General features: G+C 29.7%; 1 pseudogene; it reads left to right on the top strand.

Moving 5' to 3' along the window:
• Window positions 1–14,138: 14,138 nt before the first annotated feature.
• LOC100777772 (probable receptor-like serine/threonine-protein kinase At5g57670) lies at window positions 14,139–18,274 on the top strand (annotated as a pseudogene).
• The last annotated feature ends 1,709 nt before the right edge of the window (window positions 18,275–19,983 follow it).

Below are 19,983 nucleotides of genomic sequence, written 5' to 3'. Positions count from 1 at the left end.
GCGACCACTTCATGTGAAAATTGTGTCTATCTTTCTTTCAGGAAAATTAAATAGGTGCATATTAAAATTTGCGTACTTTTAAGAAGATAGACACAATTTTCACATGTGATCATGTGAAAATTCAACATGAGAGGATTCCTTCCCTGATAAATATGTAGAGAGCAGCTTTGCCAGCAATCATTTGGGTGGGGGAGGGAGGCTAATTTATAGTGCCATGTCAATCTTCAAAGTGAAATTTCTTTTATACACATGTATTTGAGGCAATAATAACAGGATGGTGAATGAATACGTTGTGAAGAGAGCATACTGGATTATATCAATAGTCTTGCAAAGGATGTGAGAGCCATTTTGAAAAACTGGGAGTCTTCCACCGGGTTTCATGTTAAAGAATGAAGAATCCAAGTTCTTGCCAGTTATGGGATTGGCATGGTGAGATGTATAATCAATGCCTTTCTCTTCCACCGCAAGTCTCACCTTCTGGGAGTCCAAGATGATGGTACAATTGCATTTTCTTATGCTCTTGGAAGTATCAGGTTGTGCTAGAAGTGAACTATAGTTTGTTCCAATCAACACCAGAAATCATTCAGATCACTGACGTCTGCAAAAGAATGATATCCAAATTGTCACTAACCAACATCTATTATTATTAAAATTCTTGTATAAAAAGCTTATAAATTACAAAAACCAAATATATTATGTGAAAGGCTAGCAATCAATATGAGACAATGTGAGATAGGGTCAAGAAAAGGATAAAGCATCTTTTACTAGCCACTCTAACTAAATAGCCAACCTGTGACAGAAGCCTCCAAATAAGAACTAATGCCACATGTCACAATTCAAAATTGATGGATAATACAGAAAAATCAAAGCCACAGATTAAAATATGTATTGCTATCATTCCAAATACCAGAAAATTGACATGCAACCTTGATTGGCAGTTGTTACATCTGATTTACAGCTATGATTTATTATTACTCAGTAAAATTTCAGTATATATATGACCCCATTAAAAGAGTAAAGTGTAACAAGAGGTCTACATTCAGAAGTATACGAAAAATATGGGAACATCCAAGAAGAAACCATGACCAACCCCAGAAAATGGATAACTAAGAGTTGATCAAATGAAATGTATCACCCCAATTCACATAACTTCAATAATCAGACAATAAAACAAATATTAGATGGGGGTTCAGAAGATTCACAAAGAAAACAAAAACAATCAATTCAATTATTACGATGAGTGTAGAAAAGAAAACTCTATAAAATAGTTGGACAAACCCAGATAAAAGAAGTGAAATATACCCAGAAGCAGAAGAAGAGTCAGGAGACTGGAGTGAAGAAGAAAAGAAGTCAGCGTTGGGGATCGTGTGAAGAGTGAAATAAGCACAAACAAAAAACGAGTCTTTTTGGTTTTGCAGAAATCAATGACAGCTAAAAAAGTGGAAACCACAAACGGATTTGAGATCAGAATTTTACAGCAAATAATAATAAAGTTACACTTTAAGGTTGATGTTGAAACACAAAGGCATGAATGCCTACTCGGTCAACTGAATGGCTACATGTCACGTAATAATTTTTCACTTTTTCTATATATGGACCATCTTACATCATCCTTTGACTCCCAAAACCTTTCTTTTCTTAAGAATCATAAATATTAAGAAAAAAAATACCAGCTCCTCTAAACTGTATCTATTTAATAAATAAATGTTTTTAATTTTAATTTTATGTAATTGATCTTAAATATTCCTAGCATTTGATGTCGTATTATTTCCTGAATTTGACATTAATTGTCATATTTATCTCTTAAATTTGATTAAATTTAATTTTTAAAAATATTAATATATATTAAATAAATTTAATCTAATGTACGTTATATTTATTAAATATAATTATTTAACTTTGAGTTACTTTAAAAAAAATTGAGTTAACCGGGTTTTCATGAACTATATTAGATTATTTATTTTGAAGAGAAAATCCATATTACCTCATCCATACGACCATACCTCATCTCCTAGGCTAAATACTATTAAATTTCATTTTAAATATTGATTATTGAAAAAGAAATTCCACAGTTTTAGAATCTTACTTATTCCAAAATTCTCATTAATTTTACCTAACATTCAACAGTTATTTATGTTTACTCAAATAGATTAAATAAATTTTCTTCACTCAAATAGTCAAATGTACTTTCCACAAATAAATATATAAGCTGTTTGATAATTTTATAAATATACAAGAAAGTAAATGTTGTAACAGTATCTTGTATATTGCATATATGTTTTTTTATAAAATTTATTCAAACGTAAAAGAAAAATATAAATTAAAAAATAAAACATGAAAAAATATACATAATTAAATTTAATAAAATAATCAGAAAATATAAATAGTTTATGTTTAGGAGAGGAAAAAAAGAAATTTTAGAAAATTCAAAAAGGAATCAACTTAAATAAGTAACTGGAATTTAAGAAAAAAGAAAAGTTGAATATAAAATCAAAATAATTAATTAAAGAAACCTAGGATTTGAGAAACAACGAAAATTACATGTTAATTAAGAATATGGAAATTTGTTTCCACTGTGTAAGAAAAAATTAACAAAACGGGAGCTTTTTTTTGTTGCAGGAGTGTGAATTCAAAATACACAATGGAAATAAGTTTTTAATATGTTAATTTTTTTCCACTTTTTTTTGGAAAAAATAAACACTAGAAACTTTTTTTTATTGTATTAATTTTTATATATAAAAATAACACAACGGTAACAAGCGTTAGTTGTGTTAAATTTTTTCAAAAACATTAACAAAATGAAAACTTATTTATTTATTTTTAATCAACAGAAATATGTTTCTGTCGGGGAATTTTTTGACTAAATATCGAAAGGATATTTTTATCTTTCCACTTTGGTTGGGTAGTTTAAATAGCTATGAGTGGTGCTAATAGCAATGCTCATCCTCTAATGAGAAAAGATCTACAGAAGTTTTAAAGCACATTTGGCCCATAACAAACGGCTAACCTCTCATCGAGACCCCATACATGAAATTTTTAGTTTCTTTTTTTAAAAGGAGAAAACAAAGTAATAACAAAAGCGATAATTTATTAATTTAAGTCAAAAGGGTCATATTGATTTTCTTCAGGCCTTTCAGGTTGTTTGGGATTTTAGAAAAACATTATATACTAAACGCCATTAGTTCATTTTTCAAATTTTAATTTAAATCTAAGTATAAAATAACTAGAATTTATATTATTAGTGTATTTTAACTGATTCAAGGAATTCTACTTCTTTTTATATCCAAATACATTCTGCAATATATTTCACATCAGGGAAACTAGTTTTTATGGTATAAAAAATTATATTGCAAAACTTAATTTCCTAAAAAATTATAAAATAAAATCCAATCTTTCGTGGGCCCTCGTCTCAATAAGAAAAACCCAATCGTTAAACTCAAATCAACGTAGCAGCAGCTCAATAGAAATATGGATTCTTCTTGCTGAAGCACTGTGGCTAAGCAAAATAACTCTTATACAATAGCAATATCTGGTAGTTCCCATTCTCAAGCATCAAAGTTCAAAAAACGCCTACCAGTCATATCTGCACATGGAATGAAAGTTGTACAAACTTATGGCATAGATACTTAAATATGACCTTTTATATATATATATATATATATATATATATATATATATATATATATATATATATATATATATAATACTTAAATGTGACCTCTAAGTAGGCATAACAAGTGATATTAATTGTGACCTCTAAGTAGGCATAACAAGTGATATTAATTAGACATATTAATTCACTATGCCCTCTCTTTCATCTTGAAAACATTTGCGCTCTCACTGCAATTAATCACGTCGGATGCATGCATGTCATTTGGTAGGCCCAATGGAGGCTCCAACCATTCATTTCAAAACTGTCTTCGAATTCAATTTGGGGAAATCAAGAATCTGTTTGATGCTGCAGATATGGTTCCAATTTTTTAACTTAATTCTACTCAAAATAAATTAATGCTAAGGACATTAACCAAGAAGTGGGAGCTACAAATAATTTGTAGAATTTGCATTTTCATTTTTATTTTAATTTGGAAAAGAAAACACAAATAAGTTTACTTTTGTGGTTTTTTTTTTCGGAAGAACACATAATTCTTATGATTTTTCTATATGTATAAGGTATATAGACTAATAGGACAACAATACAAGAATTATAATATAATAAATATTTGTTTGAGTAATAGATTGATTAGATTCTTTACTTTCAAATATAAACTTTTTATTTTTATTCTCTTAACATATGCATTAATTGTAATTAATATAATGCTTAAAAATATTAATATAATGTTGAAGTGATTTTGGTAGTTTTCACTTGAAGGAAAAGATTTCCTTTCACGCCAATAATCAAATTAACAATTGAAATTTATTTATTTTTAACATCAATTACTCCATCTTTACATTTGTTATTTAGGAAAAAACAAAAGATAAAGAAAATGTGTTTATTATGTGTATATTTTTCTTATTCAAAATTGAAGTATATTTTCTTATGAATTATTAAACCTTTTAGTCCATTTTTCCTTAAAAAAAGTATTCTTAACTTTATTTGTTATTCATTAATTCGATTTTTAATTAATTATATAAATATTTGTTTAATTTTTAACATTTTTAATTTGATTTTTATATTATGGATTAATTTTTTATAAATAATATTGTTGATAAATATTTTGATCATGTGGTAGATATAAAATTTTTATAATAGCATGATGCAAACATATGTTTTTAATTGAGTACCAAATAGTTATTAAAAAAACATTTTTAAATTATAATAATTTGAATCAAGCTATTTAGGTAACTAAATTTAAATGTGAATTTACGTGTCTACTTAATAAGAATAAAATATAATCGAAAAAAGGAATTGAAGCTACTAACAAACAATCATATAAAGAAGATCAATAGTAAATTATATATTCCGTTCTTGTCTTTAGATATATTCGAGATTCCTCTCTCTCTATATATAATATCAGTTGACTAAAACTTTTGTATCAGGCATGAATAGTACTATATATATGATATGTGATGAAGTTGGTTAAGAAACAGGATAATTTATTCTAATTGGAACAAAAATCGGTAGCTTATATTAGTGTCTTATCATGGAAAGTAAGCTCACCAGCAGACAAGCTAAGTTTCACTGTCATAAGAAAAAATAAAAATTCAATAGTTAGTTTAAGAAAAAAGAGTGAGGTTTTGATGGGTTTGTGGTTTGCCATTGCCGCTATCCCCGTTTTTCCCTTTTGGTTAATATGTCGTTTTGGTTTTCCAAACTCCATCTTAACGGCCATTTATTGCCAGGAAACAACTCTTACTGTACCAAAATAAATCATTGCATGTAACTGCCATCACAAATACTATGGTTCTAATAAGACTATCTTGCTTTCATTCTAGGGAGCATCATTAATTGTTCTATATTGCGGTTGGGATGAGTCAAAAGACCTTACGTTGTGGGTAATTAATTATGAGAAAAAAAAATTGATGTGATTACAGTTGTGATCGCGATGTGATTGTAATAACTCAATTTTTTTTTTATATTGCGATTGCAATTACAATTTAAAACCATACTGAGCATCATTAAAGTGTTTATTTGTTTCATAAGTTACCTAGGCCTATAACTTGGTTCCTTTATTTGGGTAAATGGTGAGAAGCTAGCTATGTCCAAGAGCAATGTTTTAAAGCCTTAATTAAGCTCCAAGAAACGGCGCCCCCTTGATGTTTTATTAGTAAATGAATGAAAGATGGATAGAGCCTGTCATTTTTATGTTGTTATGTCTGAATGAATGGAATGATGTTTTAGTAAGCAATGCTAGATATGTTCTCTAATCCTCCTCACCTTGTTGCTTGTAATTGCCGATGAGTACCAATTACATCTTCATAATTAATTAGGCCCTCATGGATGGTCAATACTGTAGTGTAACTAAAGTGAGAGGCGCAGATAGAACTCTTCTTATTTAACACTTCATCGCTTCTTTTTTTCTTTCAAATTTGGGTTTTATGATATTTCACGCAACATATAACAATTACTTTCAAACAAAATATATGTTAGGAGATCAAACAAGTAAACAACTAATGAGTTCAAATTTCTCAAACATAAGAAATCCACTAAGATATGTAAACTACGTATAAGGTTATAAGTTCTAACCTCAGTACAATTGTAGTATAAAAATATTCTCCAACAGAATCCAACTTGAGATCATGTCCATCCACATAGCCCTGCTGAAAATGAAATACACAAAAAAATGGCATTCAAGTTAGTGGGATTGCTTGTCTTGGTATCCATGATAGGGCACATATGGAGCTTTGTTTCAACTAACCCCACAAATTCGCCTCCAATTGGGTTTCATCTTGGCTTGGTATCCCAAATATCTCTACTATCATTATTACGTTGTAGCCTAGCCTGCATGAGTTATATTTATCTGTTTTGCAATTTATTGTGCACATGCCTTTATCGGTTGTTCCCTAATATAAAAATAATACTCCAAACAATATTACCAAGTTTAACGAATTTGTTAAATAACTAAACAATTAGTTTGAAAATATTTTTGTGATACCACGACGTCATTTTTCTTATTCAACTTGTCATGGTAGAAATGTGAAAAATAGATTAATCTGATATTAATTTGTGTTGCATGCTCAACTATATATTTTAATTAAGTACAGACTCAACTACACCAAAATTAAAAAAAAAAATAAAAATTGGCCTTCTCCTTTTGTGATCAAAAGATAATAATTGTAAATCATGATAGCATAAAAAAACAGTAATAATCTTTTTAATTTCAATGTATGTTACTATTTAACAACCTAAAATGTCGCGAACTAAAATGACTATAATGTATTCAATTGTAAATTAAATGACTATAATGAACAAAAATATCGCGAACTAAAATGTATTCAAAATAAAAAAATATATAACTAATACTGAAACATTTCATGATAAATATAGAATATATTCTGTACTATGAATTATTATACTCAAACTATCAGATCTAACTCCCTGCATACCTACTTGAAACACTAGGCTCCTAATTTGATCTGTCATTAAGAAAATACGTTTTATATGGATTAATTTGTCTCTACATCCAATGATTCAAACAGAAGGTGAAAACCTTAAATATATCGTTAATTCTTAAATATAATATTGGTGAATATTTTAAAGTGGTACTATTTGATATGACTTCTGAATATGTATTAGGCTATTTGAATGTTGATAAAAAAATTATTTTAAAAATTTTAAAATTTATAAAAATTAAAGTTAATAATTTTTTGAAAATTTAAAAATTAAAATTAACTATATTTATAAAAAAAATGAAACATATTTTTACCGAAAGAAAAAGCAAAAAAGAGAAGTTGTGTTGCATTCTAAATTCCGAAGTCAGGCCCACCAACATTAGTATAGAAAACCACTATCCGCAAGTTTTAACCGCTCCAACTTCTATTTTGACGTTGTCAATTTCAAATGAACGAAAAGGAGAACATCCAAGATTTTAAAAAATTAAGGGTGTGTTTGGTTTGCATTTTTATTTTCTGTTTTTATTTCTTATTTCTATTTTTTGAAAATTGTTTTTATTTTCAAAAGATTTAAATTCTAAAAACATGTTTAGTTTGATTTCTTGTTTTCTGTTTTCATGAAATAAAAATACTGAAAATTTATGATATATTGACTTATTGTCTTTTTGTATTTTTAGATTTGCTTAGAACTACATTTATTGTCACCGCAATTTCATTTTAATCAAAATGAGGTTTCTGTTCTCAACTGAAAACGAAAATTTATTGTTTTCATTTTCTAGTTGTTTCATGTTTTCATTTTCACTGAAAATGTTTTCAGAAATCAAACCAAACACATTTTCATCACCGTTTTCTGTTTTCAGTGAAAATGAAAACAGAAAACAACCAAACCAAACATCCCCTAAAGGATCCAATTGAATTTTTCAAAAATTGAGATATTTAATCGAGCATTTAAAAATAATTAAGAGACCATTTTAATAATTAAGTCCAAAAGAAAGGATGAAGATAAAATTGCTACTTTTCCCAATAGCGATTTGAATTAAAGTTACGTTAATTTTGATTAAGGTGTGTTTGTGAAGTTGTTTGCATCAACACAAATGAAAATTTTCACTTTTCAAAGCACAAAGATAGGAAATAATAATTTATTGGTTTTCTATTGAATGTAAGTTTGAAGGTTTGAAAGTATAAACCAAACACACACTAAATAGTGAGAGGAAATAAATACTTTGGATAAAAATTAGAATAGATGTAATTATGTAAATAAAAAGTAGGGAAATACATAACAAAAAAACTAAAGTAGATCAAATTTTGGAATTTTTATTTGAGAGAAATAAAAACATTGAAAAATAATATTATAAGATTGTTTGACTTGGATAAAAGAAAAGGAGAGGAAATAGATTAAAAATAAAAATACCATTTTATTCTTTTATATATATATATATATATATATATATATATATATATATATATATATATATATATATATATATAAGATTTATCATGTCTCATAAAAATGACCATGTATTCTTTATCAACATCTACATAATTTATTATGATCCTACCACAACTAATTATGCATAATGCATAACTAATTATCAATCACTCATTTGTAAGAGTTATTTTGGACACACACTTTATTATACAATTTGTTTCACTATTTCACGCCACTCAAATGAAGAACTTTTTCATGTGAATCTACTTTTTTTATTTCTCTCTCATAATTTCATATTAACCAAAGAACATTCTTTTTTAGTATCTCTTCTATTTTTATTCAATTCTCTTATCTCAACCTCTCACTTAAATCAACTCTTTCAAATATATTAGAAAGGAATAAATAATATATGTATGAAGAGTGTAAGCATTTTTCAATTAAAAATTGTTTCGACCTCAAATTCTCAAACATTTGAGATATTATCTGTTTTGGTGCTCAATATGATCTATTGTAGTTTTGTCCTTAAAAGACACATCAATTGCTTAAAGAAGAAGATCATTTATAAACTCTCGTTGACCTCTACTCCTAAGTGATGAGACTTTTTGGCATACTAGAGCAAGTCCCCCAACTAAGGCTATGGGACAAAAATGGTAGACACCATGTTTCGAGTTCAAATCCTCAAATATTGTTAGGGTCACCTCATCTCATATAAGATGTTGTCCATTTTGGTATTTAATGATCCATCATGATTTTATCCTTAAAAGGTTTTTAAGCCCATCGTGGGACCCAAGGCCATTCCACTCTTGTCCCTTAGTCTCCATTGAGGGACTTGTTCTAGTATGCCAAAAAAAAAATTGTATCACTTAGGAGTTGAAGCCAAAGAGTGTTTATAAACAATCTCCTTCCCATAACCTACTGAGATGTCTTTTAAGGACAAAATCATGGCAGACTATTGAACATTAAAATGAAAAATACCTCCGATAAGGTGATCTAATGATGTCTATGAATTTGAGTTCGAAACAAAAATTATTATGAATAGTAAATTAATTTTTATAAAAATTATTTTTAATTAATTAATATTATAAAAATTTTACACTAATAATATAGAATTACGAAATTCAATAAAAATAGTCCTTTTTTTTCGATGAAACATTCAATAAAAATAATCAAATATCATGTAATTATGAGTTTCATACGTGAGACCAAACGGCCCATAATCATCAATGCCCTTGTATGTTGGGCAAAGTAGGAGATATTTAGGACAATGCAATTGGCACGTGGTCTCAAGAAATTACGGTGCAATTGACTATTGTTAACATCTTTCTACTAGGCAAAAAAAAAAAACATTTTATTAGTCAAAGATTTCATTTTAATAAAAAAAACTTATTTAATAAAAAAACTTATCTTAATTATTTATAATATTTTTTAAAATATTACTTAAAATAGTATTTCAACCTTTTAACTCTTAGTTAAAAGTATTTTTATATTTGTGTAATTTTATAGTCTTTCATTTATTTAGAAACTTTAACTTAAGACTCTTTTTACTCTTTCTCATACGACATATTCCGTACTTTCTTCATTTTTTTTCCATTCACGGTTATATTTTACTATCCAATCACTTTATTTTTATTTCCCTCTTTCTTTCTTATTATATAGTAATCCAACAGATCTCTTATTCATTATATTCTTCCTTTTATCATTATTCAACTTAATTTCAATGGCTCTATAAGATTAAGAAGCATAAGAAAAGAAGTACTCCTCCTCCGTGAAACAGGTCAGAGCCACCGACAGTGGGACATATATAACAACAGTAGTGTCCATAGTTGCGGTGACTAATTCTTAATTAATCATTTTCACTTGAATGCTAGTGGAGGATCACGCACAAACAAATGAAATAGGGGTTCTGTGTTCTGCATTTTGATACAATAAGTGGTGCTAGACCCACACACACGATTTGACGTGAGAGACCACTTTAATTTGTTACAAAAGCCCATCCATCACGTGCATTAAAGCACCACAATATTAAAGCCTTCCTCCTGAATCCTCATATGGTCGGTTTCAGTACACACATTACACAACCTACGTTCATCATCAAATGCATTTAATTTACTCTTTTTTTCTACTAAATACTACACAGAAATTAAAGGGGTGCTATCGCAGCGAGCAATCTGTGGGTTGTATCTACACTTAAATAAATGAACAGTCTTACTTACCACTATTTCATTGATATTGGTTAAAAATTAAATGAAAAAAATATTTATTACGTAAATTATAAGAAAATGTCAAAAAAATAAACCATAAATAACATGATTTTTTATGTATCAATAAAAATATTTTTACTTTAAATTTTTTAACTAATGTGACTAGGACACTGATGATCATTTTCTCATAGATGAAGATGAATATGCTGGACTAAACTTGATGAGATTATAGCATAAAGAGTACAACGGTGCAATTATCATATCACTGTAAAATGCTAAAAAGAAAACAATTAAGGTTCTCCTAGAGTCATCAGATTGTCCAACTAAACGTTAATTATTACTCTGTTCCCATACCAGCTTGTTTCAAATTAAAACTCTTGATATTTTACAAATCTAAGATTAAATTTATAACTTTTGTCCCATTATATACTCTTGTTTGCATACGAGAGTTTAAAGCTTAATGAAGTTTTCTTTTAACCTTCAACTATTTCCTTGCATTTGATATTTTAAATATAAATAAATAAAATTAATTATAGTTAATATTTGTTTTGGGCAAAATGAGGCTAACACACCTCAAAAGAAAAGACTTCATTAAAATCCACGAGCAAAACGAGTTTCCAAAGCATCAGCCATAATAGGACAGTAAATGAAGGAAGGAGGAAATTCAAAAAAATTTACATTTCCATTTATGGCTAAACCATGTTTAGCCAACATCCGCAACTTGATTCGCTTCTCTGATAATATGATTCCAAGTGAATTTGCACCAATGTTGTTGAAGCATAGTTAATATACTAAATCATAAAAACATTTAATATATTTTACATTTAGTATATCAGAAAAAAAATTAAATTCAAAAGATTAATCGAGTAAAGTAAAATAAAGTTCCAAATTTGACGACTTATAGGTTAATTTCTTAAAAAAAGTTATAAATGTTTTTTCAATTTGAAAACTTTTTCTATCTTAAATTTAACACTATTCTCTTGCTCTAAACTTGCATTAAAAACAGCAAAGGAAAATATTGAAATTATTTATTAAGCATACTGAAAAAAGATAATTGTCTTAGTATTTTGTCTTTTTCCTTCTTGAGATTTTTTTCTTCAGAATAATCTCTAATTAATAGAATTAATAATTGATGTCATGTACCAACAAAACAAAAAGATTAGTGTCAAATTATAGTTGGTTATGTATCTTTGATAAGATCATACACAATTGTACATTTCAAATCTCTTATTTAGAGAGTCTGTTTAAAAGAATTTATTTATGATTTATTTGAACTTATTTTTTACATAAACACTTGTGTAAATATTTGAAAGATTTTATGAAAATAGATTATATATAATATGTTCATAATTTATAATGTTAAATTGATTTCAATAAATTCTATAGAATAACTTTTGAAAAGAACTTACAGCTTGTATGAAACAATTATTTAACTTATTTTAACAAGTACTCATTCAACAAGTCTTTAATTAAGTTGTTTATTCAAATGGATCATAATTATGTTAATTTGAAAATTTAAGTGTCAAGATAAATTCATTAACTACCACTAACTACTTACGGTTTACTATCACCTACCTACAGTTCAAACCTACTAGTACATGGTTACAAACAAAAACAACTAGTAAATATCTCATACCATGAGTATTTTTTTAATATAAATGAAACATTGAAGAATATTTTAAAAAACAATTTATTAACAATATATATATAGTATACTATTAAAAAAGCACGGGAATTTGAAATTTTACGTTCACAAAATATTAACATTAATCTAATTAACAAATTATCGATTTACCAGTAATTTAAAAACACTTTATTGTATTTAATGTTGATTAAAAATAAGTATTAATTAAAAATTTTAAAAAAATATTTCAACAAATCAATAATTAAGAGAAAAAATAATTTGATATAATATAAAAATTCAAAATGAAAAAGATACATGACTATGTAAAATGAAAAAAAATACATTTATAGGCTATCTAAATTTTTTTTGGTAAGGGTAGGCTATCTAATTTAAAATAATTATTCAAATTTATTATATGGAAATAAATTAAATGAAATTTTCTATTACTTTATGAATGATTCTAAATCATGTGAATGAAAAATATAATATGATAATTAGACATGGTTTAAACGTTTCTCGGACTAGCGATGACATATTAACTTGGTGGATTTGATTACTTTTGCTTTTACAAGTGAAAATGAAATGAAAGAAAAGTGAAGGAAAATTAAACGATCTGAATGGTTGTTGAATGGAATAACGAGAACGTGAAAAATGGCGTAATTAAAACCTAAAAAGACAATCAAACCACTATCTAATAATCTTACTTTCGGATTGAGACCTGAATTGAAGCAACATAAAATAGAAAATGCATATTGTGCATATGTATTCGTCGAAGCATACGGAGATGGATGTTAACACAATGATTGAAAACAAAGCAAATTAAAACATGATGTTATTGAAATGAGAATGACGTAAAAATATCAATTCCTACACAAATGCAGTTTGCAATTTCTTATTGACGCACACGGAACCTTCATCCTCGTCATAATATTTCCTTATATCACGCTTAACATAACTTAGCGCAGCCTCTCGTTAAGTTTGCTATCCTGATTTCATTTTTATTTTCTTTTTTAACAGTAAGAATCAAAAGATCTATAACAATTCACAAATCTTTTTTAACCATTTGAACTAAAATATTTACAGTGAGATAATCCGGTCAAATATCATCATTACAAACTAATATTTTACTATATATAAATGTTTATTTTATATAATTAAAATTTATTAAACACATAAATTATATTTTAGATTTATAATAAAAAAATTGTATCATAATATAATGTTATTTTAATTATTAATATATTTTTTAATATATATATATATATATATATTAAAATTTAAATTAAAACTAAAGATATTCAAAATGATAGACAGAAAAAGATGAACAATTAATTTTTTTCTTAAAACACTCTAGATGGGAAAAAAAAAAAACTAAAAATGATCCCGTTGAAAAATAATAATAGCTAAAAACGTATTGATTCAAGATAATTATATATATGTAAAGATAATATTTTAAAAAATATTTAATGCAGTTATATGACTGAAATTCTAAATTATAATAACTAGATTTAAATGTTATCTTCATTTGGAATCTCTTTTTAAAAAGCTGGATAAAAACAACCAATAATTTTTTTATGGATTAGATTACAGATTCTAATTCAAGAAAAATTGGATTCCCCTTCAATAATTTATTAGAATAAATTATACTGCCATTTTATAATATTTTTTTAGATTACAAAAAAAATTATTGTGAATGTTAAAAAAAATTGTATAATTTCACGAAGTAAAAATATTTGTATAATTTAATCAATTTCTAATAAGGTAGTTGAAAGTAAAGGCAACAGACTTTATAAGAGGACATAAGAATATAACATCATAAATTTTAGTTTCAATGTGTTCTTGCACCCGGAGAAGAAGGTCGGGTCCGGTGGTCAAAATTGTAGGACATTCAACTTGGTAAGCTATTATCTTTAAAAAGTCACATTAATACTTAATAATAGTTTTAACTGAAAAGTTATTATTGTTGAAGTGAGATCCTTCATAGTTTGGCGTGGGTGTGGGTGGGAGCTTCAAAAGCAAACCGAACGAACCAACCTCTAGTAGTTCCAAACCAAACCAAAGTTGTGGCTGCATAGTATATCATCATATTCATATCACAAATTCAAAACACAACAACAACAGAACACACTCACTTAATTCTTATTTAGTATTACTCACTCACTCGCGGTCTCTGTCTGCGACAACACAAAACGACATCACTCTGATTGTCTCATTAACGTAAAAAATGCTGCAAACGGATCCCGCCGGAGAACCCGCCCGAGGCGGCGGCTCTGGTGGCCGCACGGTGGTGGTGGGGGTGAAGATGGACTCCCCCTGCAAAGAATTGCTCACGTGGGCTTTGGTCAAAGTTGCACACCCTCGTGATACCGTGGTTGCTCTGCATGTTCTTGGAAGCCATGGTAGGAGAAGAAATTCTACTTTTTTTTTTTCTTTTGGGCTTTTGTTTTTCTAATGTGGAGATTGATTGGTGAAATGGGGTTGCATAGAAACTGTGAATGGAGTCGGGAAATCGTCGCTGCTTTCGCTTGTCAAGGCATTTGACTCTGTTCTTGCTGTTTATAAAGGATTCTGCAATTTGAAACAGGTTTGATTTCTCACCGTCCTTCTTTGTGGATTTTTTTTTTCAATTTCTATAACGGGATATGCAAATTCACTTGGTGTCTTCAAATTGGTTGGGAAATGCAGGACCTAAATTGTCGTCCTTTTGCTTCCTATAGGAAACCAAAGAGGAAAAAAAACATAATTTCAAGTTTATGGAATTGGTTCTTCTTTGAATTCTATGAATAGAACGTATTGAATTCTAAATTTTGTTTTTTTGTTTGTTAGGTAGATCTCAAGCTCAAAATTTGCCGTGGTTCATCAGTGAAGAAAAGTTTGGTTCGAGAAGCGAATGGTTATTCTGCAACTCACATTGTGGTTGGAACTACTCATGGCCTGCATAAAATCCGGTCATCTACCGTTGTAGCTAAGTACTGTGCTAAAAAGTTATCCAAGGATTGTTGTGTTCTTGCGGTCAACAATGGGAAAGTTGTGTTCAAGCGTGACAGCTCACCGCCGAGTGTTACAGAGTTACAAGGTTTCTGATTGTTCTTAGTTTTGATTGTTGTGAATCTCATGGACCTAGTAGGATTCTCAGTCATTGAGTTTGTTTTGCAGGGATTGATCGTCATAACAGAAATGGTTTGATCGGTTCAATTCAGTGGACACTCGGTAAGAGCACAAAAGTTCTGAGTGATGACAATTCAGGGATGGAAGCCGATGAGAAGAAAACTGGCCAGGTTTCGGATCACAGTTTGGCTAAGTTATTTCTGGAATCTAAAGAAACTGTTCGAAATCCGAGCTGTTCAATCTGTGGTACAACCCTGGCATTGCCAGACTCTTCTTGCTACCAATCTGCAGATGGGGTTTCTGGTGATGATGGTAGAGAGAATTCTTTGGCTATAGTGCCAGTGCAACCCTCCGTTGCAGCCATAACGGAAATGAAACCAGGTTGGCCACTACTACACCGCGGAATTTTATTGGACAGGCAATCTGCTGATAGATTATTGATGCATCCCCAGATCTCCGTGGTCCAGTGGGCAATGAGGTTGCCTTCTAGAAACCTCTCATATGCTGTAGATTGTAATGAAAAACCTAACATTTGTGATCAAGGTCAAGATCAGCATGCCGCTTTAGATAGTGAAAGCGGCGCTCTTGTTCCAGTAGATGCTGAATTAGGGACCGCTTCTTTGCCAGAACACAATTCAGGAAACATTCCCAAAGAATTGGAGGGTCTTCATGAGAAATACTCATCAACTTGCCGATTGTTTGAGTACCAAGAACTTGTATTGGCAACATCGAATTTCTTGCCTGGTTTGTTTCCTAGTGTTAGTTTGACTGAGTTCAATTTAACAAACTGGTTTATTTCTATCTTTTAATGTGGTTACCAATGTGATTTCAGGAAACTTGATCGGGAAGGGAGGAAGCAGTCAGGTTTATAGAGGCTGCCTTCCTGATGGCAAGGAACTTGCCGTCAAGATTCTAAAGCCTTCTGATAATGTGTTGTCAGAATTTCTTCTGGAAATAGAAATTATCACTACCTTGCATCACAAAAACATTATTTCCCTCCTGGGGTTCTGCTTTGAGAATGGCAAACTTCTTCTGGTTTATGATTTCTTATCAAGAGGAAGCCTTGAAGAGAACCTTCATGGTAGACAAATACATTACTATTTTTGTTTTTCCATGCGGTGTGGTAACTGTTTATTTACTTCCTTTTATTCCATGCCAAAACAGGTAATAAGAAAATTTCACTTGTGTTTGGTTGGTCCGAGAGATATAAGGTAGCAGTGGGCATTGCCGAGGCTTTGGATTATCTGCATTCTAAAGACGATCAACCTGTGATCCATCGGGATGTAAAGTCATCAAATGTATTATTATCTGAGGATTTTGAACCCCAGGTATTTATCTTTTGATTGAATGACTTAATTTTGCATAATTTGTATTTATCATGCTCATGTTCTGCTTGATTTTCTTTAGCTCTGTGATTTTGGACTGGCAAAATGGGCATCAACTTTGTCATCACATATAACCTGCACAGATGTTGCTGGAACCTTCGGGTTTGTACTTTTAAACCCTGCATAATTATACCATCTCCCTTATGCGTACATGCTGCACTGAGAAAGTGTATTAGAATTTAGAAATGGTCCTAAATTATGTATTACATTCATTTATGCAGTTACTTGGCTCCTGAATACTTCATGTACGGCAAAGTAAATGATAAGATCGATGTCTATGCATTCGGTGTCGTGCTCCTTGAGCTTCTTTCAGGGAGAAAGCCCATAAGCCCTGATTATCCAAAAGGCCAAGAGAGCCTTGTTATGTGGGTGTGTTTCTGTAGTCCTATGCTCTGGCATCTCCTCGCTTACTTATTTCCTAATCATATGTATTGTGAAAATTACAATAGAAACACACTTTTGCAGGCAACTCCAATTCTAAATAGTGGAAAGGTGTTACAATTGTTAGATCCTAGTTTGGGTGAAAATTATGATCATGGGGAGATGGAAAAGATGGTATTGGCAGCCACTCTCTGTATAAAACGTGCTCCAAGGGCTAGGCCTCAAATGAGCCTTGTAAGTGGTCCACTTTTGACTTTATTGCAAATTGTGTGCACTATGTCATCAAATAATGGACTCCTTTGTTGCATATTGAGTGTAATTTCCTGGACAATGGACGGACTTTTTGCGTTTTGCTTATCCTAAATCATGTGGTATCTGACCTCTATAGTGCAGCCCTTAACTTTATCTTCTTGTTTGATCCCCATAGAAATATTCTCATTCAGTACATTAGTCCTTTTTATTGAAAATCTCATGGATATTCTCTCGGACATTTGGACCACAGATCTCAAAGCTCCTTCAGGGTGACGCCGAGGCAATCAAGCGGGCTAGGTTACAAGTTAATGCTTTGGACGCACCAGAAATGCTTGACGATGAAGCGTGTCCACCTAGTAATCTACAGTCGCATATAAATCTTGCACTGCTTGATGTGGAGGATGACTCACTCTCCATGTGCAGTGTTGAGCAGGGTCTCACTTTGGAGGATTACTTGAGAGGCCGGTGGAGCCGTGCATCAAGCTTTGACTGAGCAAACTACTAGCAAATTGCTATAACAAGCTCAACTCTTTGATCTTAATCTTTTTGTAGATACAGTTTTCTTGTGCCTCTTCAATTAACATTGGCATCTTCTATGGGTTTTAAATGGATTTAGGATGAGAGGTTGTTTGTGTGTACCCTCCTCCTTTCCTTAATAATGAGGAAACTAGGCCTTGTAAGTTGTTAGGCGAGTTCCCCCTTTTCATTCTATACATGAATTGGTGTTTTTTTTTTTTTGTTCATGATCTCAATTGGATCGAGTTTTGTAATATGTATTGGTAAAAAGATGAAGAAGTTGTATTTAGAGCATAAGGATCATAGTTCTGCATTTTAACAAGGCTAAGCAAATCAGTTTCTTTTATTTCATTGAATGTCTGTTGCCTTTTAAGTTCTCCACACATAATCTGTTTCTTTCTGCAGCTGTATTTGTATCGAGTTATACAAACATGAATACCTGTCATAAATTGGATGCTAAGTTAACCTCTTAATTTGAGAAATATCCTTTATAGACAAAGTTTACAGAATTGGGGTTGACTAGATCAAATAAATAAAATTCGATATAACCTCTTAATCTGTTTTTTTATTTTTTATAATTACATTCTAATTGAAAAGAAAGGATAAATTTTTCACTGTCATACATATTTTCTGTAAAGCTAATAGAAGTAGTACAATTTTTTGTTATAACCCACTAAGATTGGCCTAGTAGCAAAAAGTTTTGGTAGTTTGCATAAAATCTTTGGTTTAAACTTTAAAAAAAAAAAAGTACAGATTGTTTGTTTATATATAGTTTGGATGTGGACCATAAACATATGATTATTTCTTTATAATTGGTTTCCATTTTCTTTTGTGCTATAATTGAAAAAATGGTTTTCTTTTGGCCTGATTTTATCAATCATGTGCATAATTTTGCTACGGAATGCAGCAGATGATGAAACGCAGACGAATCCGACCGTGACGAGGGAATAATAGGAGCTATTAAAAGTAGCAGTTGACGCATTGGGAAAGAGGGGCAGCGGCTATGAATAATTGAATGTGACATTGGAGGATTTATAATTTTATATCATTATTCATTACAGTTATCAGAAATTTGCTTTGTACAAATGGGACCCTCTTCAGAATTGTTTATCAACACATAAATCCAAATCACGAAATGTCTCCTTACCGTGCAATGAGCTTTCTAAGTTTTTTTTTTTTTATCGTGATAAAGTCACTACCGCTACAACTTTGGGAATTGGAGATAATCATTCAACAATGGATTAAGAACAAAATATACCTTCTTTATTGTCAACAGCTTAGTGGGCGTTTGAAAAAGAATTATAAAGAATTTATACGAGTTTATAAAAATTTTATAACTTTTCCTATTTTTTAAACTTATTTTAATAAAAAAGTTAAACATTCAATTGATGTAACAATTCTTATATAAGAACAATTATTTATATAAGCGATGGTTTTTTACTGTTCTCAAGAACTTTAAGATAGTTATGACCCATTTTAAATTCTGAAAAATTACTATACAAGTAGATAAAAAAATATTGAATTTCTTGTGATATTGTAGGGTCACCAAACACGAATTAAGCAACTCCGCTAAAATTAAATTTATAAAAAATAAGTTAGGCGTTTCTTCCAGTTGTAATATCTTGTGTATCAGGGTGCGCCACTGAATCATGTATATATTCAAAGACTTTGATGAAGATGCTCGAGTTATATTTAAGTTAAACTTGCACCGGTATGTCCGGGAGTAAAATGCTGGTAAAGTCGGTAGCAAATTTAATTAGGGGAAATGTAAGCATATAAAGATTAATTTTACAGTAGCTTTTAAGTAGTGGCGAATCAAAAACCCTTATTTAAAAAATAAGTCTAATAAATCAATATGTAAATAAATTAATAAGAAAAGTGAGAAAATAAATAATGGGTTTAAACACATAAAATTAAGATAGAATATTAAAACATGTATTTATTTATCTTCATGTGAAAGTAAATAATGAGATGTAAATATATAAAATTAGGGATATAGATAACTTTATTAAGATGAGGAGGTATATTTGTTCACAC

Source organism: Glycine max, chromosome 4, assembly GCF_000004515.6.
Source record: "Glycine max cultivar Williams 82 chromosome 4, Glycine_max_v4.0, whole genome shotgun sequence".
Classification (NCBI taxonomy): domain Eukaryota; kingdom Viridiplantae; phylum Streptophyta; class Magnoliopsida; order Fabales; family Fabaceae; genus Glycine; species Glycine max.
This window is presented reverse-complemented; position numbering and strand designations above follow the sequence as displayed.